Source organism: Podarcis liolepis (assembly GCF_965112155.1).
Source record: "Podarcis liolepis genome assembly, chromosome: 1".
NCBI lineage: Eukaryota > Metazoa > Chordata > Lepidosauria > Squamata > Lacertidae > Podarcis > Podarcis liolepis.
This window is the reverse complement of record NC_139554.1, coordinates 87,752,988-87,779,463: the sequence shown is the minus strand read 5'-3', so window position 1 is coordinate 87,779,463 and position 26,476 is coordinate 87,752,988. Positions and strand designations below refer to the sequence as shown.

General features: G+C 45.1%; 1 protein-coding gene across 2 annotated transcripts in view; it reads right to left on the bottom strand.

Annotated features, from left to right (window-relative positions):
• The window catches only part of MARCHF4 (membrane associated ring-CH-type finger 4), a 115,108-nt gene that overhangs the window by 85,889 nt on the left and 2,743 nt on the right, over positions 1-26,476 (bottom strand). The gene's annotated exons all lie outside the window — the stretch shown is intronic.

Sequence of the window (26,476 nt, the reverse complement as noted above, 5' to 3'; positions counted from 1 at the left end):
CTAAATTGTTTCCTTCATCCCAGCTCCCTAATTAGAAGAGGAGGAGCCTTATATATATTTTCCTCAACACATTAAACAAGCTAATTGGCCAGTAAGATACAAGCTATCTTCTGTTCCACCACTTTTTTTATTTAAGAGAACTATGACACTAAGTTTCCATATTCATAAGAATTCCTCCGGTCTGGAGATGACTGAAAGACTTTGCAGGCAATAAATCATTCCATGGGAGCGCTATTTTATAAAACAAGTCTCAACTTCATTTCCCTAGCTGGAAACGCATCACTCAAGTGCTCTTCTTTCAGCTTAAGTTTCATATTGCCAGCAACAGCAAGGCTACATGGCTTGTTCTCTTTAAGTCTCTACTATTGACGTTCTTGTTGGCTGAGGTCCCCTGTGTGGCCTCAGCATAACAAACACAATTAATCTTGCTGGTACACACCTTACACTTGGTCCATTTTCTATGCATGGAGCAGCACCAAATTGTTGCACGCCATCCCAATCTCCAAGTGATGGGAGGTTCCAGGGGTTCCAGGCACTTTATCGAAGGTCTGTGTTTCCTTTAGGAAATGACGCACAGTGGAGACTGCAGTGTCTTTATGGTATATGGTTTGTGTACACATATCTACAGCCTGAGCCTGTGATGGAAGGGTTCACAGCATGGACACACCCAAAGGGTCTTGCTTCTCCCATGGGTGCAGCCTTGGGTTCAAACAGACATCAAACATCGTGCTTTGCCTGCTGCTTTGCATCTTGGTCAAATAACTCCTAACCATCTTACTCTAAGCTCTGGCTTTATCTGCTGAGGGAGAGGGGGCCCAACTGTTTGCTGTCTCACACCAAATCCTTTGATGCTTTGTTCTCTTACTGGCCCACCACCCAGGCTATCACCTCAACACTGTTACATTTTAACACTTGCTGATTACAGGGGGTTAAAAGTGTCTAGCACACAACTTAATACACACGGGTCTGGCACCAAGTTTTAACACTCCAAGCCTTAAATAAGTCTCAAACTAGCTTGATCCAGAGTGGTCCGGCACCCACAAACTCATAACACTATCTTTCAGTCAGCGCAATCCCTAACCCCCACAGGAGCAGGAGGCAGAGAAGAGAGTCAGGAATTAGAAGCAACGTTTGAAAACAAGGAAGCCACCCAAGGGCTCTGCAAAGTTGCTTGTGACCTTAGATAGCTCTTCTCAATGGAGCTTTAAGTGAAACTGACACTCACGTTTTTGACACTCTTGTCAGTATTTCCGGATCAGTAAACTGTCAGCGCCACTCACCCTTCAGCAGCGGTGAAGGTTTTCACAGCTCGGCTTGCTTGCAGGAGTCTGTATGGAGGAGTCTGGTTTATTCCCTGCAGCAGTGGTGTGGGTGCAGAATCAGGAGCCTGAGCTGGTCAGGATGAGCTACTGTATACTGTATATCAGGTTTAGAATTTATTTTGATAAAATATATTTTAGAACACCTACTGCTTCAGGCTCCAGGTAATCTGCAACCATCTAAACTACATAAATGTTAAAATTACCCTGCAGAACAAAATACAGCTGATAACCCAGGCAGACTTAACATAAGATAAAGTAAGGTTATTTCCAGGCAACCTGTTTCTTGAGCATTCATCCTGACTGGTTTGAAGAACTTTTATGGGGTAGTTAGACAACATGGGCTGCTTACTGAGCATCCATTCAGAATTGTTTGTGAGGAGATTAGACTATGTTGTGCCAAACATTTCCCTATCCCTTTCTGTATCACAAAAGTTCAATTTGTATGTGTGTGTAGCAAGTTTGTTGCACAAAAGCTCCAAATCAGCTTTAATTGTGCAACCTGGATTTGCTGGTTTGCTGTTCCAAAATAGGAACAGTCTGAAAATGCCCTAAAATAACCTGGTGCTACCAAGTGCTGGCACAAAGGCCTGCAAACATAAATGCATCCTTAATTGGTGCTGGAGAATATCACTAATGTTGGCACTTGTCTAAGGTCAGAGGGGAGATGGTTCCACCACAGAAAAGGCCCTCTTTTTGGTTGCTGCCAAATGAGCTTCCGAAAGGTTGCAGCCTCATTAGTGGATTGTAATGGTCATGCAGGGAAGTAAGGGGAAAGATGATCCATTAGCTATCCTGGTCCCAAGTTGTTTAGGGACCGAAACCTGAAACCTGACCTGGTAGCCTTTTGGCAGACATATTGGTGCATATTCACAATGGGAGACTCCATATAAAGCTTCGAGTGTTTTGAATGAGCTGTAACTTCTAGACCAGCCTTCAGGGCAGCTGCACACAAGCACATTGCAGTAGTCCAATTTTGGTGTTACCAATGTATGGATTGCTGAGGCGAGGACATTCCTGTCCAGGAATGGGCACAGTTCGTGTATCAGCAGAAGACGGTCAAAGATGGCTTAGTGCAGCTACTTGGGCTTCTAGGGACAATGTTGAATCAAGGAGCACCTTCATACCCGTCAAGTTTCAGCTGACTGGTCCTCATCCAGCCCATTGCATCCAGGTGCTAGTTCACCTGACTCAGACCTAAGTCTGATAAGGTTGTGTCACTAGGCATACTGAAAGCCAACCTAGACATGATAACACATCATTATGAAGCATGCCTGTATTTTTAAAAAATGTAACAACAGGAATTTCTTGCTCCTGCAAACCCTTTAACATTTTTCATTAACCCTTTCCACTTCTGCTGACAGAAATCACATTCCCAAGGTGCTGTTAGCCTCCGTAATTTATATTGAAACTGAACGAAACATCAGGACACCAGATGAGTGATGAACAGGCTTTCGGGCTGTCATTTGCATGGGATCAGGACAAATCACATAGGCAGAGGCCTTGACACATATACCAGACTAGTCTAGGACACAACCAGAGAGGCACCCATGCAGGTAACAGGGCATGAGTTTGGTCGTGGCAGGGGAAATGCAATAGTGGCCTTGATTAGGGTCCAGAAAGGGCAGGGCAGAGACTTCAGAATTAGGCAAAGAGACAAAAGCACATTGTAAACTGCAGCTGCCTCACTGCCGTTTGTTTAAACATAGCACCCTGTGGCACAGAGAAAAAGAGAAATAAGCCTGATTTTGCACGTTTGCATCAATTCTCATTCACACTATTGCTGTTGTCGTTGTTATGATATTTTGAATGCTTCTAGACCACCTTTAAGAGTAATATCCTCTTAGGCAACATACAAATAAAATATACTAAAATGCAGCCACAACCATAAAATTGTAAATAAAAGCCAGCTGTAACAAATATCCAGTACTTCACCACCACCACCAGTGAGGAAGGGCTAACACCCCATGATCTGCTTTTCTTTTCTTTTTCTTTTTTCTGTCTTATAATTTTATTTATTTGGATTTTCAGATTTGGTTTTTCTGCGGTCATATATCGAACATACAACATAAAAACAAGATTCCAAGGAATCTCTTGGACTTCCCTCCTTCCCTTTGTGGGTCCTGTTGTTAATCATTTCCTCCCGCATCTTTTATGATAATCCAAATCTTTCACATTTCCAAATGATATTCCAATCCTACTAACGATTTTAACTGTTTACAATGGTTTTTAAGGCAGCTTATAAATTTCCCCCACTCCTTATCAAAATTGTGCTCTTCCTGATTTCTGATTCCTCCGGTCATTTTAGCCGTTTCAGCATAATCCACCCACTTGATCTGCCAGAGCACCTGTGTTTCATGCAGAAGGTAGTACTGGAAATTATTCCTCATTGGAAGACCACTGCCAGTCAGTGTAGACAACCCTAAGCTAGATGGACCAATGGGTCTGATTCGGTATAAGGCAGATTTCTATGTAACAGCACACACACACACACACACACACACACACACACACACACGTCTCCATGCCTCACTTTCTCTCTCTTTGTCTAAGTGTTCCATCACACAGCTGCATGCACCGCCACCCACATCGCTCCTCACAGAGGATAATCACGGAGGTGTCACAGTGACTTGGAGTGAGTTGGGGACATGATTTCCACCATCACAATGCGGGTGGTTAATCAGCCTTGTGCATATCCAAAACAGAAAGCCCGGTGTGGAAATAAATGTCATTCTTCAAGAAAGGGCATTCTTCTTCCAAACTTCCTTTGATTTCTTTACAGTGTTTCTGCAAATCTCTGGAAACATTACATTACTCAACGGCAGAGCAGACAGCCACTCCCACTGATAGCACCGTTTAATCTTTTACTACAGCACTTTATGCCTAAAGCCAGCAGTGTCAAGAGTTGTGATGCGGGTCCTGAGACGGGTTTGCTATGTGACCTTGTACAAAGCACTTAAATTCAAAGAGCTTCTGTTCAGAAGGAGATTTTTTAAAAAATAAAAAAGAAGAAGATAATCTTTAAGTCCTGTGTGAGAGTCGTATTATTCATAGTTATTCCAGGGTGGTAGCCCCAGCACATTTCAAAGTAAACGTCGGATTCTCTTCAGAATCCTCCTTCATATATTCCCCTCCATTAGCTTTCAGTTTACAAGTTGCTAGCAGATTAAACATTCTCTCAGGTGGTTTCTTTGTTCAGTCAAGGTTTGTATGCGGTAACAACCTGAGCTCTGGAATTTATCCGTTTTTGTTAAACGGATTAAACCATATAACAGGATTTGATTGATTGATTGAAAAAACATATTGCAATAAAAGGCTAATTCTTTAGGGGATTTTGTTTCTCCAAAGAGTGTGGCATAGCTTATTTGCTAGAGTTCTCTGGATATAGTGCAATTATGATTATTAAGTTCCCAGGCTGCCTAGCTAAATGCTGTAGAAGAATAAAAGCAAAATAAACCCTGCCTATAGCCTTCACAACAATGTAAGTAGAAGGTGGGACTTGATGTTACAAGAAAGATGGCAGTTGTTAGCAACAGTGGAAGTCCTGTGTCCATAATGTATAGTGTTACAAACGTAACTGCTTATAGCCAAGGGCCCTCATGATCTAAAATTAAAAGTTTGGATCAGGAGAAGATAAGAAGAACCATATGGAACAGGCTATAGGCCCATCTAGCTTACTATCATTATCTCACAATGACCAACCAGGGAAGTCTTCAAGTAGGACATGAGTGCAACACCACTCTCTACACTTGTGAGTCCCAGAAACTGGCATTCAGAGGGACATTGTCCCCTCCCCCCAACAATGGAGGTAGAACAGAGTCATCATGGCTAGTAACTGTTGACTGGTAGCTAGTATCTGACTTTTAGAAGACATCTGAAGGCAGCCCTCTTTAGGGAAGTTTTTAATGTTTGACATTGTATCACTTATGATGATGATGATGATGATGATGATGATGGGAGCTCCCCAGAATGGTTGAGGAAACCCAGCCAGATGGGCGGGGTATAAACAAACAAATTATCATCATCATCATCATCATCATCATCATCATCATCATCATTTCTTTAGTGAGCACATGGTGGGCTTGCATCTATTGAATGTGATGGAGGCAAGATGTTTCTTTGCTGCCTTCACCGCCACATATGAGCGCGTATCAGGTGTTGTTGGTTGCCTTCAAGGAGAGTCTTTCTCCTTCTCTTCATTGCTCTCAGCTCTGGACTATGGAGAGGTGCTTTATCTGTTGGGGTGGGCTTAACACAATCCATAAGCCCCTTGCAATCTGCCCTCCCTATTTCAGCCAAACTGTTCCCCTCCAGATACAGGTAGGTAGCCATGTTGGTCTGCCGTAGTCGAAACAAAATAAAAAAATTCCTTCCAGTAGCACCTTGTTGTTGTTCAGTCATTTAGTCGTGTCCAACTCTTCATGACCCCATGGACCAGAGCACGCCAGGCACTCCTGTCTTCCACTACCTCTCGCAGTTTGGTCAAACTCATGCTGGTAGCTTCGAGAACACTGTCCAACCATCTCGTCCTCTGTCGTCCCCTTCCCCTTCTGCCCTCCATCTTTCATTGTCTTTGTCCATGGAGTTTTCTTGGCAGGGATACTGGAGTGGCTTGCTGGTTCCTGCTCCAGGTGGATCACATTTGGTCAAAACCCTCCACTATGACCTGTCCATCTTGGGTGGCCCTGCACGGCATAGCTCATAGCTTCTCTGAGTTATTCAAGCCCCTTCGCCACAACAAGGCAGTGTTCCATGAAGGGGAGTAGCACCTTAGAGACCAACTAAGTTTGTTATTGGTATGAGCTTTCGTGTGCATGCACACTTCTTCAGAAGTGCATGCACACAAAAGCAATACCAATAACAAATTTAGTTGGTCTCTAAGGTGCTAGCTACTGGAAGGATTTTTTTTAATTTTGTTGCCCTCCAGCTTTCTTAAAACAAATGCATCAAAAAAAAAAAAAAAAAAAAGGTAGGGAGGCCAATGGGGACAGAACTTGGAAGGTAAAAGTCTAGATCAGCACTCAGCAAAATGGGCCCCAAAACAGCAAGACTAGTTTACAACATTTTGAGAGATGTGAAATGGTGCACTTGACCCCGAAAAGGGGTGGTGGTGTGGGGAGAGAGGGAATGTGAGAGTGTTTAGACTGTTTAGTTGAATACCACTGAAGGGAATCCCATCCCATCCCACCCCCACTTCCCTGTAATGCAAGCCCTGCTAAACAGCTGGTCTAACAATACATTTCCATCCAGGCCTCAGGCAACTGTCTGGATGACAGAGCCCCCAGCACCCCTGCAAGAATACTTAAGTCGGTTGTTTCTGATTTAAAGTAAGATAGGATGTTGTGTCTCCCTCTGCTTCTGACCCGCAGGGAACTGCCTTTTTATCACATAATAATGGTTCAAATTGCCATAATCAACTGATAAATTTTGGTGTGATGTTATGATTCAACAAATTTCTAGGCTATTATCTCAACAATAATAGTGTTTTCCCCACTATGATAAAACCCTGAATTTGAATGCGCCCCTCTGCGCCTTTGCTTGTCACACAGAGACCACAGGAACTGGGTAGCCGTTTCATGCAGCAAATTGCACCAGTGTGACTTTTTGTCCTCTGTGTGTGTGCAGAAGGCCCCAGGTTCACTGAAGAGACCCCTGCCTGAAACCCTGGAGGGAGCTGCCAGTCAGCACAGACCTTATTGCGCTCAGTGGACTGGTGGGTCTGACATGGGCAGCTTCCTATGCTCCTGTGGCATTGTTCTGTTGATGCCTGGGCTATGCCAATACCATGCCAATGTTAACATTTCTCCTGCCAGCCTGGCATTCTACTATAACAGCACAAGGGAGTTCATGAGTGATCCTTTGCTGCCAAGTGGGTGTAACTTAGGGATGAGATTGCTTTGCTGGCACATGTTTACAGGCAAAGTCAAGGCTGTGCACATTCTGCAGCTGCACCATGAAAGCATGGAATCTGGCAGTGGCCACAGGATTTTTTTTTAAAAAAATTTAAAGCAACTTGCTTAGTTCTGGAGGTGGCAATGATAGATTCTAGAGAGGCATGCGTGTCGGAGATACCTGGGAAAGTCAGTATGGGGGCTGTCAGGGAACTGCCATCGGAGCATCAGGTGGTGGAGGGACTCAGGGAGGAAGAAAGAGACTCAACAGCTGAAGCAGGGACCAGCAGGGGGAGGAGTGGGTCTCTGAGGGAATGCGAGCAGGAGGGAGGGCTCAGGGACGCTTCCAGCGAGAACAGTGGGGAGGTATCTGAGTCTCCCATAGGGAGACCCACACCTCGCCGGAAACTGTCACGCCGTGAGTCCAGGAGACGCGTTTCCGTTAAGGAGCTCCTTTGCTGGAAACGCTTCCGCAGACAGCCACTGTCGGACTCTACTAGTGACTAGAGCAGACATGTCTGAGGAGCTCCGTCACACACGGAGGTTTGTGGGGTCGCACAAACTCTGAGGGAGCACGTTTTTACGCACAAGCAGCTAATCAATCCCTCACAGCAGTCCGACAGACTCTGTACGCTGCCTGTGCAAGAGAAAGCATCATGAGCGAACCAACCGGAACCGGAGGAGCGGGGGCTGGAGCTGGTCCAAGCTTGGAAGATAGATACCGAGCGTTGGAGGTCCAACTGGCGCTGCAGACGGCGAGGCTGGAGGAGAGAAGGGCTCAGGATGCAGACAAGAAGGGGAGAGCCACTCAATTCCCCAGAAAGGTACCAGGATTGGTGCAAAAATTTGGGGGGGACCCCAAGGATTACCATGCCTTTAGGACAGAGATGCAATATGCCATTAATGTGCAGTTCGATGAGTTCCCTGATGAGGAATCGCGAGTTGCTTTTGTAATTGGGCATCTTGAGAAAGGGGCGAGAGACTGGGTTCGACCCCTAATGGCAACGCACAATGACATACTAAAGGACACGAGGAAGTTCTTTCGTGCAATGGATATCATGTTTTCCAGCGATATTGAGGAAGGGGCGGTGCGCAGACAGCTAATGGCTTGTAAGCAGGGAAGTCGATCTGTCCGTGAGTACTGGACTGAATTTACCATGCTGATTCACAGACTGAGTTGGGATTTATCGGCGGCACCCATTCAAATGCTATTTGAAGAAGGTCTTTCTTCGGCGGTGAAAGACGAGCTGTCACGGAGCCCCAGGGCGGAGTCTATGGATCAGCTGACCAAATCTGCGCTGACCATAGGAGCGCGGCAGGAGGCAAGAGCCTTGGAGAGGCGGGAAGGGAGAGGGGAACGTTGGAAGGAGTTCCGCATTCCAGACATTCCTGAGCCAGCTTTCCCGCCGGCAGAGCCGATGGAAATCGGAACAGCGCGCGCGCGCGCATTTTCAAAAACCAGCGAGGGGGCTAAGAAGGAGGGAAAGGGCCCCCGGAAATGCTATCTCTGCCAACAGCCAGGCCACTTTGCCAGAGTCTGCCCCCAGAGGAAGGAATGGCAAGGGATGGTGGGAGCTGTTGAGGGGGGAGAACAGGGGGGAACGGAGCAGGTAAAAGCCAACGCCTGGTTGCCACAATCGGGGCACTGCAGCCAGGCCAAAGAGCAGTGAAAGTGCCCGTGCCAGAAGCTCCTCGACCTGCTCTAGTGATTGAAGTGTCGCTAGAGCTGCAAAATGGGCACCCCCTAAAAATAAAGGCGCTATTGGACTCAGGCAGCTCCTGCAATTTTATGAGCAAGGAGTTTGCTGCTGAACACCAGATACAGACTATCCCTTTAAGCAACCCCCTGCAGGTGACCACGATTGATGGCAGGGAGTTGTTGGGAGGAGGAGTCAGCTTGCAGACTGTCCCAATGATAATGAGGGTGGCAAGGCACACAGAACTGATAGCGTTTAATGTGGCCACCCTGGGAGGCGCTCCCATTATTTTGGGAATGAGCTGGCTAGCTCTACATGATCCGCTGGTTGGCTGGCATCAAAGAGTGGTGTCCTTTGGTTCAGCACATTGCTTAGAACACTGCAAAGGGGAAAAGGGTTCAGCAGGGGCCCAAGCCACCCTAGCAGGGACTGAAGTAATGGAGAAGGTGAAGGTACCACCACAGTATGCAGATCTCAGCGACGTGTTCAGCGAGAAGGAAGCTGACCAACTACCACCTCATAGACCCTTTGATTGCCAGATCAATTTACTCCCTGGAGCACAGCTTCCCGTGGGCAAGTTGTATGCCATGTCAGACAGAGAAATGCAGGAGTTGCGAGGGTTTATTGACAAGAACCTGAAGAGAGGCTTCATCAGAGAGTCCAAAGCAGCAGGGGGTAGCCCAGTGTTCTTTGTGGACAAAAAAAACGCGGACAAGCCGAGACTTGTATGCGATTTTAGGAGGTTAAATGCAGTGACTGAACCGGTGGCTTTCCCTATGCCCAGAATTGATGATATTTTGACCAGGGTGAGGAAGGGAAAGATTTTTACAAAGCTGGATCTAAGGGGGGCGTACAACCTGATACGCATAAGGAAAGGGGATGAATGGAAAACCACCATGTTTACCTCTTTGGGGGCATTTGAATACCTCGTTATGCCATTTGGATTACAAGCAGGCTCAGCGTGTTTTCAATCTTTTATGAACCACGTACTGGGCCCTTTGCTCTACAAGAATTGCGTTGCTTTCCTAGATGATGTGTTGGTGTATTCGGAGAATGAGGAGCAACATGTGAGAGACGTCAGAGAAGTGTTGAGCAGACTGCAAGCCAACAGGCTGTGGGTCAAACTGGAGAAGTGTCGGTTCCATACCAAGGAGGTGGAATTCCTGGGGTACCGCCTGTCAGACAAGGGATTGGCCATGGATCCCGGCAAGGTACAGGCAGTGCTGGAATGGAAAACACCCAAAACCAAGAAGGATGTGCAGAGGTTCCTAGGGTTTGGAAACTTTTATCGTAAGTTCATCCGCAACTTCGCCCATCTGACGGCGCCCATCACTGACTGTCTCAGCAGTAAAAAGAAGTTTGTATGGACGGCGGAGGCGGAGCGAGCGTTTGAGGAGCTGAAAAGGGCCTTCGTCTCTGAAGAACAACTTCTGCATGTGGATTTACGAAAGAAGCTAAGGGTTGAAACAGACGCATCTGACAGAGCCATAGGGGCGGTGCTTCTTCTGCAGCCGGGGAAGGAGGAGTCAGAGTGGCGACCGTGTGCCTTCTTTTCGCGAAAGCTGAACAAATCCGAGAGGAACTACACGGTGTACGACCGAGAACTTCTTGCTATTCATGAGGCGTTCCGGAGATGGAGGCATCTGCTAGTTGGTGCACAACATAAGGTGCAAGTGTGCACGGACCATAAAAATCTAGAGTATTGGAGAACTGCGCGAGTGCTCAACCAAAGGCAGTTGAGATGGGCCCAGGAGTTCTCCAAATTTAACTTTGAGATTTGTTACGTGCCAGGCCCAGAGAATGTTAGGGTGGACGCTCTCTCACGCAAACCTGAATATTTGGAGGGGGAGGGAGCACCCGAAGAAACCCATATCATTCCAGAGGACCGCTGGGTGTGTGGGGCGACTTTGGTGGGGCAAAGGGAATTGGTAGAGGGTACGGTGCAGGATGCATACGCCCAGGACAAACTCAGGGATCTCAGGAGGGAGGAAGACAAATCCGGTGGTTTTGAGGAGAGAAACGGGGCATTGTATTATAAGGGAGCGTTATATATACCTGAAGGGGAATTGAGGGAGAAGGTACTCAAGCAGCTGCACGATAGCCCCACAGCAGGGCATTTTGGGCAACACAAGACCATGTGGCTGGTTACCAGGGAATTTTGGTGGCCCAAGGTCAGGGAAGATGTGCGGGAGTATGTGAGAGGGTGTGAACAATGCCAAAGAGCCAAGGGGGAGAGGCGGGCGCCGGCTGGTTTATTAGAACCACTGCCCACACCTGAAAGACCGTGGGAAGCAGTGGCAATAGATTTCATGACTGATCTGCCAAGGTCTAGAGGGAAAACAGCCATCATGGTTGTAGTAGACCTGTTAACTAAAATGGCCCACTTTATAGCCTGCTCACATGCGGTCACAGCAGAAGAAACAGCCAAATTGTTTGTAGAGAATGTGTTTCGGTTGCATGGCGCCCCCTTGAGGGTGGTTTCAGACCGAGGGAAACAATTTACTTCCAGGTTCTGGAGGAAGCTCATGAGCTTACTGCATGTAGAGGTTAATTTTTCAACGGCCCGTCATCCAGAAACCAACGGGCAGGCGGAAAGAGCAAATGGGGTTCTCCAACAATATTTGAGGTGTTATGTTAATGACAGAGAGAATGATTGGGTGGAGAAGCTGGCGTTGGCAGAATTTGCCTACAACAATGCAGAGAACGTGTCCACGGGGATGAGCCCCTTTTTGGCTAATCACGGGTGCCATCCCAGAGCCTTCCCAGGGGGGGAGGGGGAGAACTGGAGCGTTCCAGCTGCAGAACAGTTCGTTGAAGAAATGGAAGCGATCCATCGCCAGCTCCAACTCAACTTAAACAGGGCTAAGGAGGAATATAAGAGGCAGGTAGACAAAAACCGAAGGGAAGGTGAAAGCATCAGGGTGGGGGACCAGGTGTGGCTGTCAACCCAAGGGTTGCCGTTCAAAGGAGGTTGTAAGAAATTAAGACCCAAAAGGCTGGGTCCGTTTGAAGTCATGCAGCAGGTCAATCCAGTGGCTTTCAGGCTCCAGTTACCAAACCACATGAAGCTGCACCCAGTTTTTCACAGGTCGTTGCTGTCACCGTATAGAGGAGACAGTGAAGGGAGGGTCACTAGGGGACCAGCAATGGAAGAGAAGGAACACAGCTACCATGTAGCGGAGATCCTCGATTCCAGGTGGAAGGGAGATCAAGTAGAGTATTTGGTAATGTGGGAAGGGGAACCGGAGTCGGAAAACACCTGGGTTAGGGCAGAGGATGTCAATGACGAAGTTTTAATAGAGACTTTTCATCAGAGGTTCCCACGTAAACCTCAGCCTGTAGCGAGGTTCCGAAGGGAATACTTTGCCACCACCGACGAGGAAGAGGAGTTGGAGGGGTTCCCAGATTCTGAAGAGGAAGAGGATTCAGCGAGCCAGGACGACGATCGAAGGAGGGAATTGTTCGAGACGTCGGAAGATGAGGAAGATTCGTTTCGGGGTTTTAGCCCTTCACCTCCCAGGGGAGAGGAAATGGGAGGGGGTGAGGGGGGCCCTGGAGGGGAGGTGGATGTCAGGGAACTGCCATCGGAGCATCAGGTGGTGGAGGGACTCAGGGAGGAAGAAAGAGACTCAACAGCTGAAGCAGGGACCAGCAGGGGGAGGAGTGGGTCTCTGAGGGAATGCGAGCAGGAGGGAGGGCTCAGGGACGCTTCCAGCGAGAACAGTGGGGAGGTATCTGAGTCTCCCATAGGGAGACCCACACCTCGCCGGAAACTGTCACGCCGTGAGTCCAGGAGACGCGTTTCCGTTAAGGAGCTCCTTTGCTGGAAACGCTTCCGCAGACAGCCACTGTCGGACTCTACTAGTGACTAGAGCAGACATGTCTGAGGAGCTCCGTCACACATGGAGGTTTGTGGGGTCGCACAAACTCTGAGGGAGCACGTTTTTACGCACAAGCAGCTAATCAATCCCTCACAGGGGCTGAATAGGGTTTCCATTGGTCTAAGACAGGGGTAGGCAACCTAAGGTCCAGGGGCCGGATATGGCCCAATTGCCTTCTCAATCCGGCCAGTGAACGGTCTGGGAATCAGCGTGTTTTTACATGAGTAGAATTTAAATGCATCTCTGGGTTATTTGTGGGGCATAGGAATTCGTTCATATTTTTTTTCAGAACATAGTCCGGCCCCCCCACAAGGTCTGAGGGACACACCCATGCTCAAGAGTCTCCTCCAGCACCATAATTCAAAAGCATCAATTCTTCGGCAGTCAGCCTTCTTTATGGTCCAGCTCTCACTTCCATACATCACTACTGCCATCAAAAACCACCAGGAAACCTTCCAGCTGACTGTGCTACTTGTGAGTAGACCAAGAAATCTAAGTAGATCTGAACTAATGAGCTCCTTTTACTTTCCAATCTGCTTCTCCTTTTGTCCTTTTCTTTCCCTGTTTAAAATTCTTAATAAAATTTCATAGTTTGCAACTTGAAGAGTGTATAAGATGGTAGACTTCTGGTAATCTCCTTTGTGCATGACAACTGGGTGCATTTTACTGAGTGAAAGTTTGGGGATGTTAAGGAGAAGCAGGATGCCCTTATTACAGGAAGAGCTGTGTACTCCCTGCATAAACTGAGAGGGATCTGCCTGGGAAATGCAGGGCACATTGTCTCAGGATCCCGAGTTTTGGTATTTACTTGAGTGCCCAAGAATTCCCTGTTTGGGGACTGTAAGAATGGAAAGGAAGCTGTGGTGGTAACTGGATAGTTACGATGCAACTGGCCAACCTTGCAAGGCTGTTGTTGTGCAGCAGTTGTGCAAGGAAGGCCACAAGCAGTTTCTCCTGGCCTCTCCCCCTTCGGTTACCCATCCTAGGTGATGCCCAGCTTTACACACTGCCCTAGAGGGTAAATCCTGCTGATTTCAGGATTGGCCATCTCCCATGTTTAAGACTGCAGCCTTTGCTATTTCTAAACTGCATTTTCTCTTGCTTTGTGGCCTAGGCTCAGTCAGCACAGATTTTAGTGAAAGCCAAATAATGTAAATTCCTTAAGTACCAAGCAAGCCTCAGAAGAAGATAGATCCCTTAGTCACTTGGCTGGCAAGATCTTTCTAATCTCATCCTTCTTAAAAGCCAGTGGCTGGGGGAGAGTGAACTGCTTTGCATAAACGGGTTTGCTTCTCAGAGCTATTACTCATGCCACCCACACAAACCCCAAAGATTACAGATGTCCCCTAGATTAAGCTTGTTACTATTTTGAGTCGAGAGAGTGAACAAGCTAAGCAAGAGCTCAGGGGAATTTTTAAGTGTTGTCTTGAAACACAAGGAATGGTGTGAAGAGGAGGCAGAAGGGTGGAGGGAACGGAAGAGGCGCAGCAACCGCCCACTCAGAAAATAACAGCTTCCACTTCTCTCACACTTATGCCTTCTGAGGATCCCAAAGTGCTTAGCAAACAGAAATGAAGGCAGCCTTTAGGGAAAAGGCACTAACATAACACAAAGAGTGGGGAGGGAACTACGTTTCCCATGATGCTAGGCTGACAGGCTTGGCACATCTGAAAGAGGAAAACATCAAGGATTTAGTTAGTTAGTTAGTAGTAGTAGTAGTAGTAGTAGTAGTAGTAGTATTTCAGTTTTGCTTTTGAAACAGGATACCCCTAATTCCCAATGTCACATCTTTGTATTCATGTCCACTCACTTGTGCTCTCAACTTTGCATCAGCAAATCATCTGCCATCCTTCCATCCCACACTGTTGAATGTGACTGCCGGATGTTTTCTAAGCAAGGAGCTAGCTGGATATATAGCACAAAGCAAGAGTGCATCATGATCAGTTGAGATGTTGTAATAATAGTAGTAGCAGATTGCACAGGGCTTTAAACTTTTTAATACTGTGCATTAGTGTTGTAACCTGCCCTGGGACCTTAGTGTGCAGGGTAGGAAAAGAAGAAGAAGAAGAAGAAGAAGAAGAAGAAGAAGAAGAAGAAGAAGAATGTAAAGGTAAAGGACCCCTGACAGTTAAGTCCAGTCACAGACAACTCTGGGGTTGCGGCGCTCATCTCACTTTTTTGGCCGAGGGAGCTGGCTTTTGTCTGCAGACAGTTTTTCCGGGTAATGTGGCCAGCATGACTAAGCCGCTTCGGGGAAACCAGAGCAGCACACGGAAACGTTGTTTACCTTCCCGCCGGAGCAGTACCTATTTATCTACTTGCACTTTGACATGCTTTCGAACTGCTAGGTTGGCAGGAGCAGGGACCAAGCAAAGGGAGCTCACCCCGTCGTGGGGATTCGAAACGCCGACCTTCTGATCGGCAAGTCCTAGGCTCTGTGGTTTAGACCACAGCACCACCCGTGTCTAATAATAATAATAATAATGGAATGATAGAACCTTAGAGTTGGAAAGGGACCAAGGGTCATCTAGTCTAAGCCCCTGCAATGCAGGAATCTCAACTAAAGCATCCATGAGAGATGGCCATCCAACCTCCGCTTAATATCCTCCAAGGAAGGAGTGTCCACCACCTCTTGTGGAAGTCTGTTCCACTGCTGAACAGCTCTTACTGTCAGAAAGTTTTTTCCAAATGTTTAGTTGGAATATCCATTGCCTCGAGTGCTACCCTCTAGAGCAGGCTTCCTCAACCTTGGCCCTCCAGATGTTTTTGGCCTACAACTCCCATGATTCCTAGCTTGCAGGACCAGTGGTCAGGGATGATGGGAACTGTAGTCTCAAAACATCTGGAGGGCCGAGGCTGAGGAAGCCTGCTCTAGAGAAAACAAACATGCTTCCTCTTCAGAGCCTTTGTCTATGATCTCTGAGAATTCTTGGAGAACAGATGAAGTCCCTATGGACCGGAGGCAGGGAAGAAGAAGAAGACTTCAATTATGGTGAGATCCCATGCTGCAGTAGTACATGTGTGATTAAAGGTCCTGGTGCAGTGATGGCCAAACTTGGCCCTCCAGCTGTTTTGGACTACAATTCCCATCATCCCTGACCGCTGCTCCTGTTAGCTAGGGATGATGGGAGTTGTAGTCCCAAAACAGCTGGAGGGCCAAGTTTGGCCATCACTGTCCTAGAGCATGGTTTGAAGACACATGACGCAGCAGCCTTTCCAAAGCTAAGCAGTTCTGGATCAGGTCAGTCCCCGAAGGGATGATTGCCTTTGAACCTTGGTTTGGATCCAGACTTATGTCCCATTGATTCAGATGGGTCTGTTCCAAGTATGACTAAAACTGGATCCAGCTCTCTGTGTAGCTCTCTACAGATGGGATATAGATGCAATAAATAACAACTGCCCACGAGGGCAGGATGCAATCCGTTCTGCTTACATGGTCACATATTTACAGGCTCACACATACAATGCTCTCCTGAGGATCATACTGAATTGACTCCCAGGCTGCTGAATCGGAAAGGGAAAGAAACTTAAGCTGCATATACACACCATATATTTAAAGCACATCACTTTCTCCCAAGATTCCTGGGAACTGTAGCTCTGGAGGGTAAACTACAGTTCCCAGGACTCTGGGTGGGAAAATGTGCTTTTAAGTGTGCTTTAAATGAACGGTGCATCCGCAGCCCTAGTGGCATTGTGCTGGTGAATGACAATGCTGTGAAAGCAAAACCTTCCTGGCACACTCAATTTGCGGAGATACATTGCACTGTTCAACTCCAGCACTCCCTGCAATATACTACAAGCCCTCCCTCCGCACACATCCTTCCCTGTCCTCATGGCAGGCATGTCACTCGTTAGCAAATAAAGTCCAGAGTGGAACGTCTTGGCACCTTTTTTTCGTTGAGATTTATAAGCGTGCAGCATCAACTATACTTGTTTCCTTTCCAACATTGACATTAATGCCTTTTGAAAAGCTCTGGCGGCTTCCGTTGCTCCCCCCCCCCCCACAGATCCACGTCAGCTGCCTTTCCCTAATCAAAGTTCTTCCTCTCATTAAATCTCACAGCTTTGTTTCTGATATTCTCTCCACAATTTGTGCTAAGCTAACAGGTTTATAATTGCCTCCTATGATGCATGTCCCTTCTTCTCCAGGCTTGCTGTAATAGTCACATTGCGCCTGCCACTTTGTAGGCTGCAGGAATCTTAACCATCATTGGCAAATGTCTAATGATATCAGCTTTTTCGGCTTCCAGCCCACTGGAAGTTTTTAGCGGGAGAGACTTTGCTTGCCAAATTGGCGTTTCGAAGAAAATGGGCAGCAGTGAGGCTTGGTGTGCAGTGGGGGAAACTTGACAAAGCCATGCAAGAGAAGAGCAGGAATGCAAAAAGAGAAGCAGGGATAGGCTTTGGCACAGGGGCAGGATTAAAGCTCTGCGTGACCTGAGGTTTGATCCAGCAACAGGATCTTCCTTATTTATTCACTTACCTGTGCTTTTTGGATGCTACCCATGAACAAACCTTCTCTGGGCAGTTCATGAATTCAACAAACCATAACAAGTAAACCAGCATTATAAGGTTCTTAAGTAGCATAACTTCTTGCCACTTCAGAGAGCTGGGTTCAAGGGAGCTGAACATTGGCTCAAATACAGTCTCCATCAGCCATCGAGAGAAGAAAGATCTGAGAAGGCCCAAGGATAAGCTGGTGCTACCCACTCATCCAAGGTCTGTGCAAGAGGAAGTGGAGAACAAAGAGTTTTTTCTATGGGTAGAAGGCCCACCAAAAAAAGAAAAGTCTGCAAAGCAGCACTGGCCTCCAACATATGGTAGAATACAGAATTGGTTGGCATTGATTGGGAGGATCCTAGCAGGCTGGCATTCGACTTCCACCAACTTGGGGCTCTAATCATCACAGCCCAATGTACAGCGCTTATCCCCAGCAAAGCCCCTTGCGTTGTGGTTCCCATGAGCTGGTTGTCATGTGCTTGGGAAGCACTGTGCAAGGGAATGGGACAACCCACTTGCTAATCATGTGACCGCATAATGATATCAAGTGACTGACAGATAGGTTGTTCCTGGCCTATAGGGATGACGAAAGGCAACAATCTGGCTCACCATGCCCAAAGAATTCCTCACCCCTGTTGTTATGGACAAGGAAAAAGAGCAAGCTACCCTTAGCAACTGCTCTTGCCATCATACTTTGAAAATAGAGTTGATTTCATTGTTTTTAATATTGTTTTTAATGTTGTGACCTTATGATGAAGGGCGGGGAATGAATAAATGAATAAATGAATGAATGAATGAATGAATGAGGTGAGTGGGCTAGATAGACTGAGCCAGAAAGCTCACTGGGTGAGCCAACAACTCAAGGGAATGTGTGTTTCAGACTCAGGATCCTCCCTACCAGAAGGAACTCTATATGCCTATATTGGAATGAGTATAGGGAGTTCCATATCCTTCCCTAAAACAGATCCCATATCCAGAATTCACATTCCCAGCTACTATATCTTCCCTTTGGACTAAGCTCAAGTGAAGCCTGAGAGGGGAAAGCAGAGGCAAATTCAAATAGAGAGATGCCACCTTCAAAATATATGGGCTCAGCATATTTACATTTTACAGGAAGGAGTCCCTATTTCATGCTCCAGAGCCTTCCAGATCTGAAGGAGGTTTTGATAGTCTTGCCCTCTCAACACAATAAGTAGCAACAAGGGGACATAACTACAGAAGGAGAGTTTATGCACTGCTGCCTTTGCAATCTTGCCACTCACTGAAGTGAAAGAAGCTTTTTCTTCTTAATTTTTTCTCTTTCTCTGATGACCTGCTCGGTTCCCCTCCAGGTAGGATTCAGACCTACTGAACCCGGAGGTTCACCTGTCAAAGCATCTCAATTTCCTTTCTGTCCAAGCTAAGCCATGCTTTGTGAACAGATGTTGTGAACCGAAACAAGAAAATAGTTAAGAGGCCTATCACTCCTATGCACTTGGGCACGTGTTTATGAATCACCCTTGCTCCTGAATCTTAGTTCCCAAACAGAGAAAATCCACAATATCTCAGCGGAAATGAATCAAGTCTCTGATACCTGGATCTGGCTGGAGGAGGTGTTGCATGCTAAGTGGGCACAGAATACTGACTGACAGAGGGGAAAGTGATAAAGCAAAGGGAGAGGGAAATGCAACAAGGTGCATGGCTGGCTGGCACGCTGAGCAAGAGCACTCCGCACTGCAACATTTTATTGTAGGTCCCACATGCAGAGGGGGATCTGAAGTTGAGAGAATAATGGCATACTTAAGGACATCTCATGAGTTTGTGGCTCAGGCAAGATGTAAACCAGGGACCTTGAGGCTCACAAAGTACCCGCTCAGGGAAAGGAAGGAACCACAAGGTTCCCAGATTTTTTTCAATGAATCCAGGGACACTTTTCAACTTCAATGGATTTTGCATGGGGACTGATTTGTAAATCCGGGGACTGTCCCTGGGAAATGAGGGTGTCTGGTAACCTTACACAAAGCAGCATTATGGAGTTGCTTTCACTTAAAGCGAAGCCCAAATGTTTCTTTATCTCTACTCCCCCTACTCTCTACTGCCCAACATGAGTTTTAACAGAAACCATGGGCTTATACATAAAAGCCACCATCACACACACAGATCTTAAGATACAAGCAAGCCAGCTTCTTGGAGGCTGTCGTGTTTCGGACTCCCATAAAACTGAAATCTGAAAATCCTTGCAGCCTTTTTGGCTTGCTTTAGTCGTGAGATTATATATATTTTTTTAAAAAACAAAAATCTTGCAAAGACAGATGAGAAAGACGCACAGGGAGAAATCTTATTTAGGCTTGTTTGTAAAGAAAATCAAAATAGGATTTGCATCTCTTTATGGGACTTGACAGTGCATTGTATGCAGAAACAGTTCCTGCCTGAAAGTTTGCATTTCCAATCAACAATGCTTCTTTTTTTTTTTTAAGCATTCTTCAATATGCTTCCTGTCCTTCCTTATTATTTCATAATTGGGCAGAGGATGGGGAAGCAGATATGTTCATTCTCAGTATTCAAATTCTGGTGGAGATTATTGCCTGATAAAGGCACATGTGGAACTCAAAAGGCTGCATATGTCTTTGCCAAGAGAGGCTGGTTCAATGAATCTATTCATCTCTCTCGGAAAGAAGCAATTGGGAAGCTAATACATTATATTTATGGTATAAATAACCTCTGGCAAGGATATTTTGGTGTTACCTTAATTTCTTATAAATCTCATGTGTGACAGCCTTTTTCGGTGTGTTTGTTATTATGGCCATTCAGGCTTGTTGCTGTTTCTTCTTTTTTTAAAAAAAGAAACAACATTTCTGCCTTTTGTATTGTGTAGACCTCACCTGCAGAATATTCTATAAACCTAAGAAATTCTGAGTATATGTTCATACTAACATATAGGCATTATATATCAAATCAAAGCATAATCACTAACACCAATATAATCTGACTTGGCAAGAAAGTTCTGGGAGAAAATTAAAGTTCAGCTAGTGAAAATGTTGGGTTATGAATTTCCGTTGCATCCACTTACAATTCTATTAAATTATTTGGAAAGGTCAATAAAGAAAGAACATAAGGAAATGATTTCATATTTGCTAGCAGCTACCAGAATTTTATATGCTGGCAAATGGAGGTGGGCAATAGTCCCAAACAGTTAAAGAATGGCATGATAAAATATGGGATTATAATGAGGATGAGGATGATGATGATGATGATGATGATGATGATAATAATAATAATAATAATAATAATAATAATAATAATAATTTATAGTCCGTCCATCTGGTGACTATGTGGTGATGGCAGAATTAATGCATTACCTAAGATTTGAGGGCTGTGATTATAGGCTTAACATGTTCATGTTAAGAAGGAACAATTTTTTGGAGTATTGTAGAGTATATGGAATCTGAGTGTTAATTATGGGTTTTCAATGTTCTAAGGAGAATGATAATTGGAACTCATCTGTATAACATTTTCTTCTTTCCTGTTGCTGTTATTGCTGTTCCTATCACATATATGATTGCCTGTTGAAGAAAAAAATATATGTCTGATAAATAATAGTAATAATAACAATGTTTCGTGTGCACTGAGATTGACATCAAATACCTTCCTCAAAAGTCCACCTCCGATGAGGGGTGTGTGTGAAAAAACAGGCATCCTTTGTGGTGGCCCTGCAGATGTGGAATCCTCTACTTTCAGAGCTGCATCTGGTTACTATGCCACATTGATTTGAGGAGACTCTGAAAACATACCTTCCAGGCATGAGGTTGTTGTTGCTGTTTGTTTCTCTTGCAGACTTTGCCAATATATTGCCCTCCAGCTATTTTGGACTACAACTCCTATCAACCTCAGCCAGCACAGTTGTAATCTAAAACATCTGGAACACACCTAAAAATAATACTAATAAATACATAATAATAAATAAAAAAGCAAGTGTTTGAGGGCCAAGCTATGTTATGTTTTTATTATTATGAGCCATTGGGAGATATTTTAAGTTAAGTATGGAGGTGGGGAGCAGCTTTCATTTAGACTGCAGAGCATGGTGAGGGAGGTTTAACCCATCTCAAGGGAATGAGGGCTCTGGCAGGGTACTAGAGCCTTCCCGCCTTCTTCCCCAAACCCAGCAAGGACTTACCAACTTTGGGAATGAGGGGGCGGTGGCTCTAAGACCTACCAGAGCCCTCCTGCCTCCTTCTGAAAACCTGGTGCCTCTTACCTGGCAGGGGCTAGAGAGGGTCTCAAATTTTGGCCTTGCACAGGGTTCGCCCCCACTACATTGGACTTGAACTTGTGGGATCAAAGCTGGGTTGGTTTCCATCCATGATCATGGCCAGGAAGGGAGGGAATAAATATCCCTTTCCTGTGCACTTAATGCAAATGGAGGGGGAGCCTTCCATGCCTAATTATTTTAAAATCCAGCAATGTGTGTTTTGACCCTAAGGCTGTCATCATATAATTACATACCCACTTACAAAGGAGTAAGCTCCACTGTACTCAATGGGACTCACTTTTGAGTAGGCAGGCATACAATTGTGCTGCCATTGTCTTAAGGCTTCAGTGCTCTCTAAAGCAGACTGTTTGCTTTAATGCTGATTATAATCTCTACATACACACACACAAAGCCACGCTTCATAGATTCCATCTTTCCTGGACTAGCGCAGAAAGATAAACAGTTTGTGTACCTCTATAAAGATGAATTATGCAGGATACGCAAGGGGAATAGTTGCATGCATCTTCAGAAGAGTGGCTTTCTAAACATATAAAAAAGAAATAAAATTCCACAAGGTGTAATTTGTCTGGCAGAGGGGGGAAAATGTGTATTTAAACAGAGAGGGGTTTTTGTTTGTTTGTTTTGTTTTTAAATCATCTTAAGGCATTTTGCTGAAACCATCAATTACAGAAGTCACCACCAAGGACTGTGTCTCACTGGTCATTTATCCTCTGGCTAACAGAGTATACTGCAAATCAGCACTCTGGTTCTGTGCAGCGATTAGGTACAAGAGTGACACTGGCAGGAAAGAGGAACAATGGGGGTTGCTTTACACAGGGTCCGACCCATTGGCCCAGCAAACTCAGTGTTGCAAACACAAACTGGCAGCAGCTCTCCAGGGTTTCACCATTCCCATTCTTACGTGGAGATGCCATGGATTGAACCTGGGACCTTAAGCACACATAATAACAATAACCAATGCTCTCTATGGACACCTCAGCACCAGGACCTAGCACCAGGACCTAGCCCAAGAACTGCAACAGCGGCCTCAGGAGCTCCCACCAAATCCCTTGCATGTCATGTTTGTCCCTTTGTTTGCACCTATCTCCAAAGAGATTCTGACTTGCCCAAACCACAGAAGCTTGTACAAATGTATGCCAGTGTCAGGGCACAGCCTTGGGCAGCAGTCAGATGTGACTCAAAGCTAAAGAACATACAAGAGCCTGTTTTTTGGTTTTTGTTTACTCAAATTATCATCTCAAACAGGAACTCTTCCTGTCTAAAAAGACTCAATGGCCAACCAACTGCCACTCAATCCAGAGAATGATAATGTTGAATCGCTCAGAATAATGTTCCAATCACTGTTCTGTGACTCACCACATGGGGACAGCTGCCAAAGAGCCATTTCTAGTTATAGCCCTGGTAGAGACTTACAGCTGGTTAAAACAAATATTGGACAACACAGTACCAGGACATCACAACCAGCAACAAGATCTAGGTAACCACCAGGGCTTTTCCCCCCTGCTGGGCACTTCAGTTTTTCTAGATACCATTCTCACTGCTGGACAAAGTGAAGTCATGCAATATCCCTTCTGTTTCCATTCCTCACTATGAATCTCTCTGCCAAACTCTTTATGTTTGAGATGCTGCATGAGTATGAGGCATCTTCACTACCCTTGTGAGATGCTGAATTTTTCTTATTAGGCCGCAAGACATGCTCCATCCAATGCCCTTACAATAGACTCAAGGCTCTACTAAAATGCTGACGACTAAAATGCCTTTTCTTCCTTAGGAGACCTTAACATTTACACTCACAGTATAGCAAAGTCAGCTCTGGATTCCACACAGTGATGTAAGAGAAACTACAGCAAATCCTGATTCCAGCCCATTTTTTGGTACAGCCTCACAAACTAAGCTAGGAAATATATGTCATTCCTTATTACGTTACATTACTCTTACATTAAACATTAGCAGTAGGATTACCCCAAAAAAGTAAATGCTAATTTCATGAGTTTGGGATGACAGGAGTGCCTGGCGTGCTCTGGTCCATGGGGTCACAAAGAGTTGGACACTACTAAACGACTAAACAACAACAACAGAATTTTTACTACTAAATGCAACATTTGCTGTACTAAGGATGGAGTTGGTGCATGGCACTAAGAATCCAGTTAAGATAAAACATTTCCACTGAAGCCAACCTCCGTTCTAGTAAAAGGGCAGGATTGGGACTGCAGCAGAACTAAAGAGATCTTCCAGCAGATTCTGAACCTACCTGGTATAAGTACATTGCATTCCCCCTCCTGTTCTGCCAATTTGCTGCAGTGCCTGTGCATTTTATGTGCAGGACTGTAGTTAACCTTTCTCAGTTTCTGTTTTTAAAATATATGTATTGTACTGTGACCTTCTTACATTTTTATTTGTTGGAGGGAAAGTATTTTTGTCTTTCACATAAAGCGGAGCCTGTACTAGTGGATTTCTGCAATTTGGTATTAGCCAATGTGCAGCTGATCTTTGAGAGCTGCAGTGAGCCACAGGTTGGATGCTTGGTGTATGAATAACTGGTTGAACCCTGGATGTGTATCCGTGTGCAACTGAGCACAAGCATTCTGGGTGACAGGAGTGTAATCATCAGAGTGATTGCTATTTTGGTGCCTGCATGGTGTCAGGCCAGGAACCAGTTTTATACTACACAAAGCATTCCTCACCCCTGCTTGTTATTTTGGATCTATGTCTGCAAATAGCAAAGCTCAAGTTCTAATTGCTACTAAGCGTATGATGGAAGAGTGTTTTGCCACTGGTTCATTTACCATTACTGGAAGACATGAAAGACCATCTCATCCAAACCTCTCACCATAGACACACACACACACACACACACAGTCTGTTGGAAGGCTGAACCATCCACTCAAACCATCCACTGGTCAAACCATACAATTGAAACCACAGTGGCCCACCAGAATTGGAAGCATAAGTTAGCCATCTGATGTTCCACAGAGAACTTTTCAGAATGCTACATGTAGAAGCATTCTTCTCAGTCTTCCTTTCAACTATAGCATTGTGTGTGTGTTAACAACAACATTAGCACCACTATTCTTTCAATAATACTTTATCACTGAACAGGCTTTACCATTCTCAATTTGTTCAGCATTTTGACTGGCCATGGTGAGTCCTTTTGCTGGCTCAAAACTGAGACTCAGAGATAAAGATGCCCAAGTCCAACCTATGAAATATTGTATGAGAACAGAGGCAAATTCAGGGTCTTCATTGTCTGATTCCAAGGTGCCAGCCTGACTCTACAGAGATAAATCCTATATTCTGACTCTACATTACAGATATTACCACATCACTTTATTTCATGAAAGCACCTAATGTGGCCTCACAAATACTACACAACCATTCATGATCAAGGCTACAGGATATACATGTTAAAACAATGTTTGTGATACAGCACGGAGTAGCTCCAGCTATTTTAATAATGCTGAAACATGTGCAACTGTGTAACAGATTGTGGTCAATGAACACAATTTAGTGGAAACATCTGCTCTGAGCATATTACAATCAAACAGGAGTTGCACAATAGCATAATATGTATGTATGTATGTATGTATGTATGTATGTATGTCCAAAGGCTATGAAAAAGACACTGCACCCCAAATGTGTCCAGTGTATCTGATTGTGATGGGTGAGCCCTCACACCAAAAATGAAAGTTTAGAAGTTTTGTTGCACAATTTCAATTGCTCATCATTCCTAATGAATCATTATGTCATCGTGCTTTCTAAATACACTTCCTAGAAAAGTGTGCTGCTGTTTGTTTGTTTTTTTTAAAAAAACTAATTGCTTTAAATTACTCGGCTGTTTGTTTACTTTTGCCTTATTTTGTAATCTTTAAACATCTGCTAGCTGAGCAGTGCTGAAATTCAAGCTTTCAGGATGTCCACACATTTTTAGCATTTCAGAAGTTAGCCAATCTGAGACAAGCTTGTTTCATTCATTAATTTGACACACTGTGATCTTTCAGCCAGGTATCAAAGATGACATTACTTTCATTATGCACAATATTCTCTAACACATGAAATCGCACAAGCTTGGATACAAACTTAAACATACTTGGGGTGTAGACCCATTCAAATACATAAACTTCAATTAGTCAAGACTAACTTCCAATTCAACTGATTTCAATGGGTCTACTCTGACCAAATCTGGATCACACTGAACTTAGAAAGTCTGAAAGATTTCCAAAACACTTGAAATGAAATGCTATCTGGGGGAAGCTGTATAGTCCACTTTTCTCCACCAAGTTGCAAACCATCAGTCAAACAAAAGCGATGCCTCTGCTGTTTGGAAAGTCAAGCAACAAAACATAACACCAAATCAGCAGTAGGAAGGCAATAACAGTGTAACTCTGAGCAATACTTGCCTATGTCCATGTAACTTTGCATGTGGAATGCTATTGACACAGAAAGACAATCCATCTACCAGAACTTAAAGCAAGGAATGGCTAGCATCTTCAGGGCTGACCATAAAAGGCGGCTCACAGACCCTTCACAAGTTCATTGCTTTCATTCATCATTTCTTTCACTCCTCCGTTGCATGGAAGAGTAATGCCTGACCTGGCACAAACTACCAGGAATGTAATTAAACTTCACTAGCAGAACAACTACATATGTGGAGCTTAATATTTCTGGATTTCTTCTTCTTTTTTAAATTGTACTTTATGTTTACTACTGCTTATGCAGAAAAGGAGGGGGAATGTCCTGGACACTTGTTGTGATACTTTTTTTTGGAGGGGTTTGTCTACTCATGTTTGTGATTGGTGTATGCACCTGTGTGCTTTTGGTCCTGGGCCTACTGTGTTGCAGTACTTTCCAGTCCTCTTTCATCAAAAGTTACCAAGTTGGGGCATTGTGCCCCCTGACTGCTCCACTCTCCTTTTCTCTCTCTCGAAACTTCACTACAGAT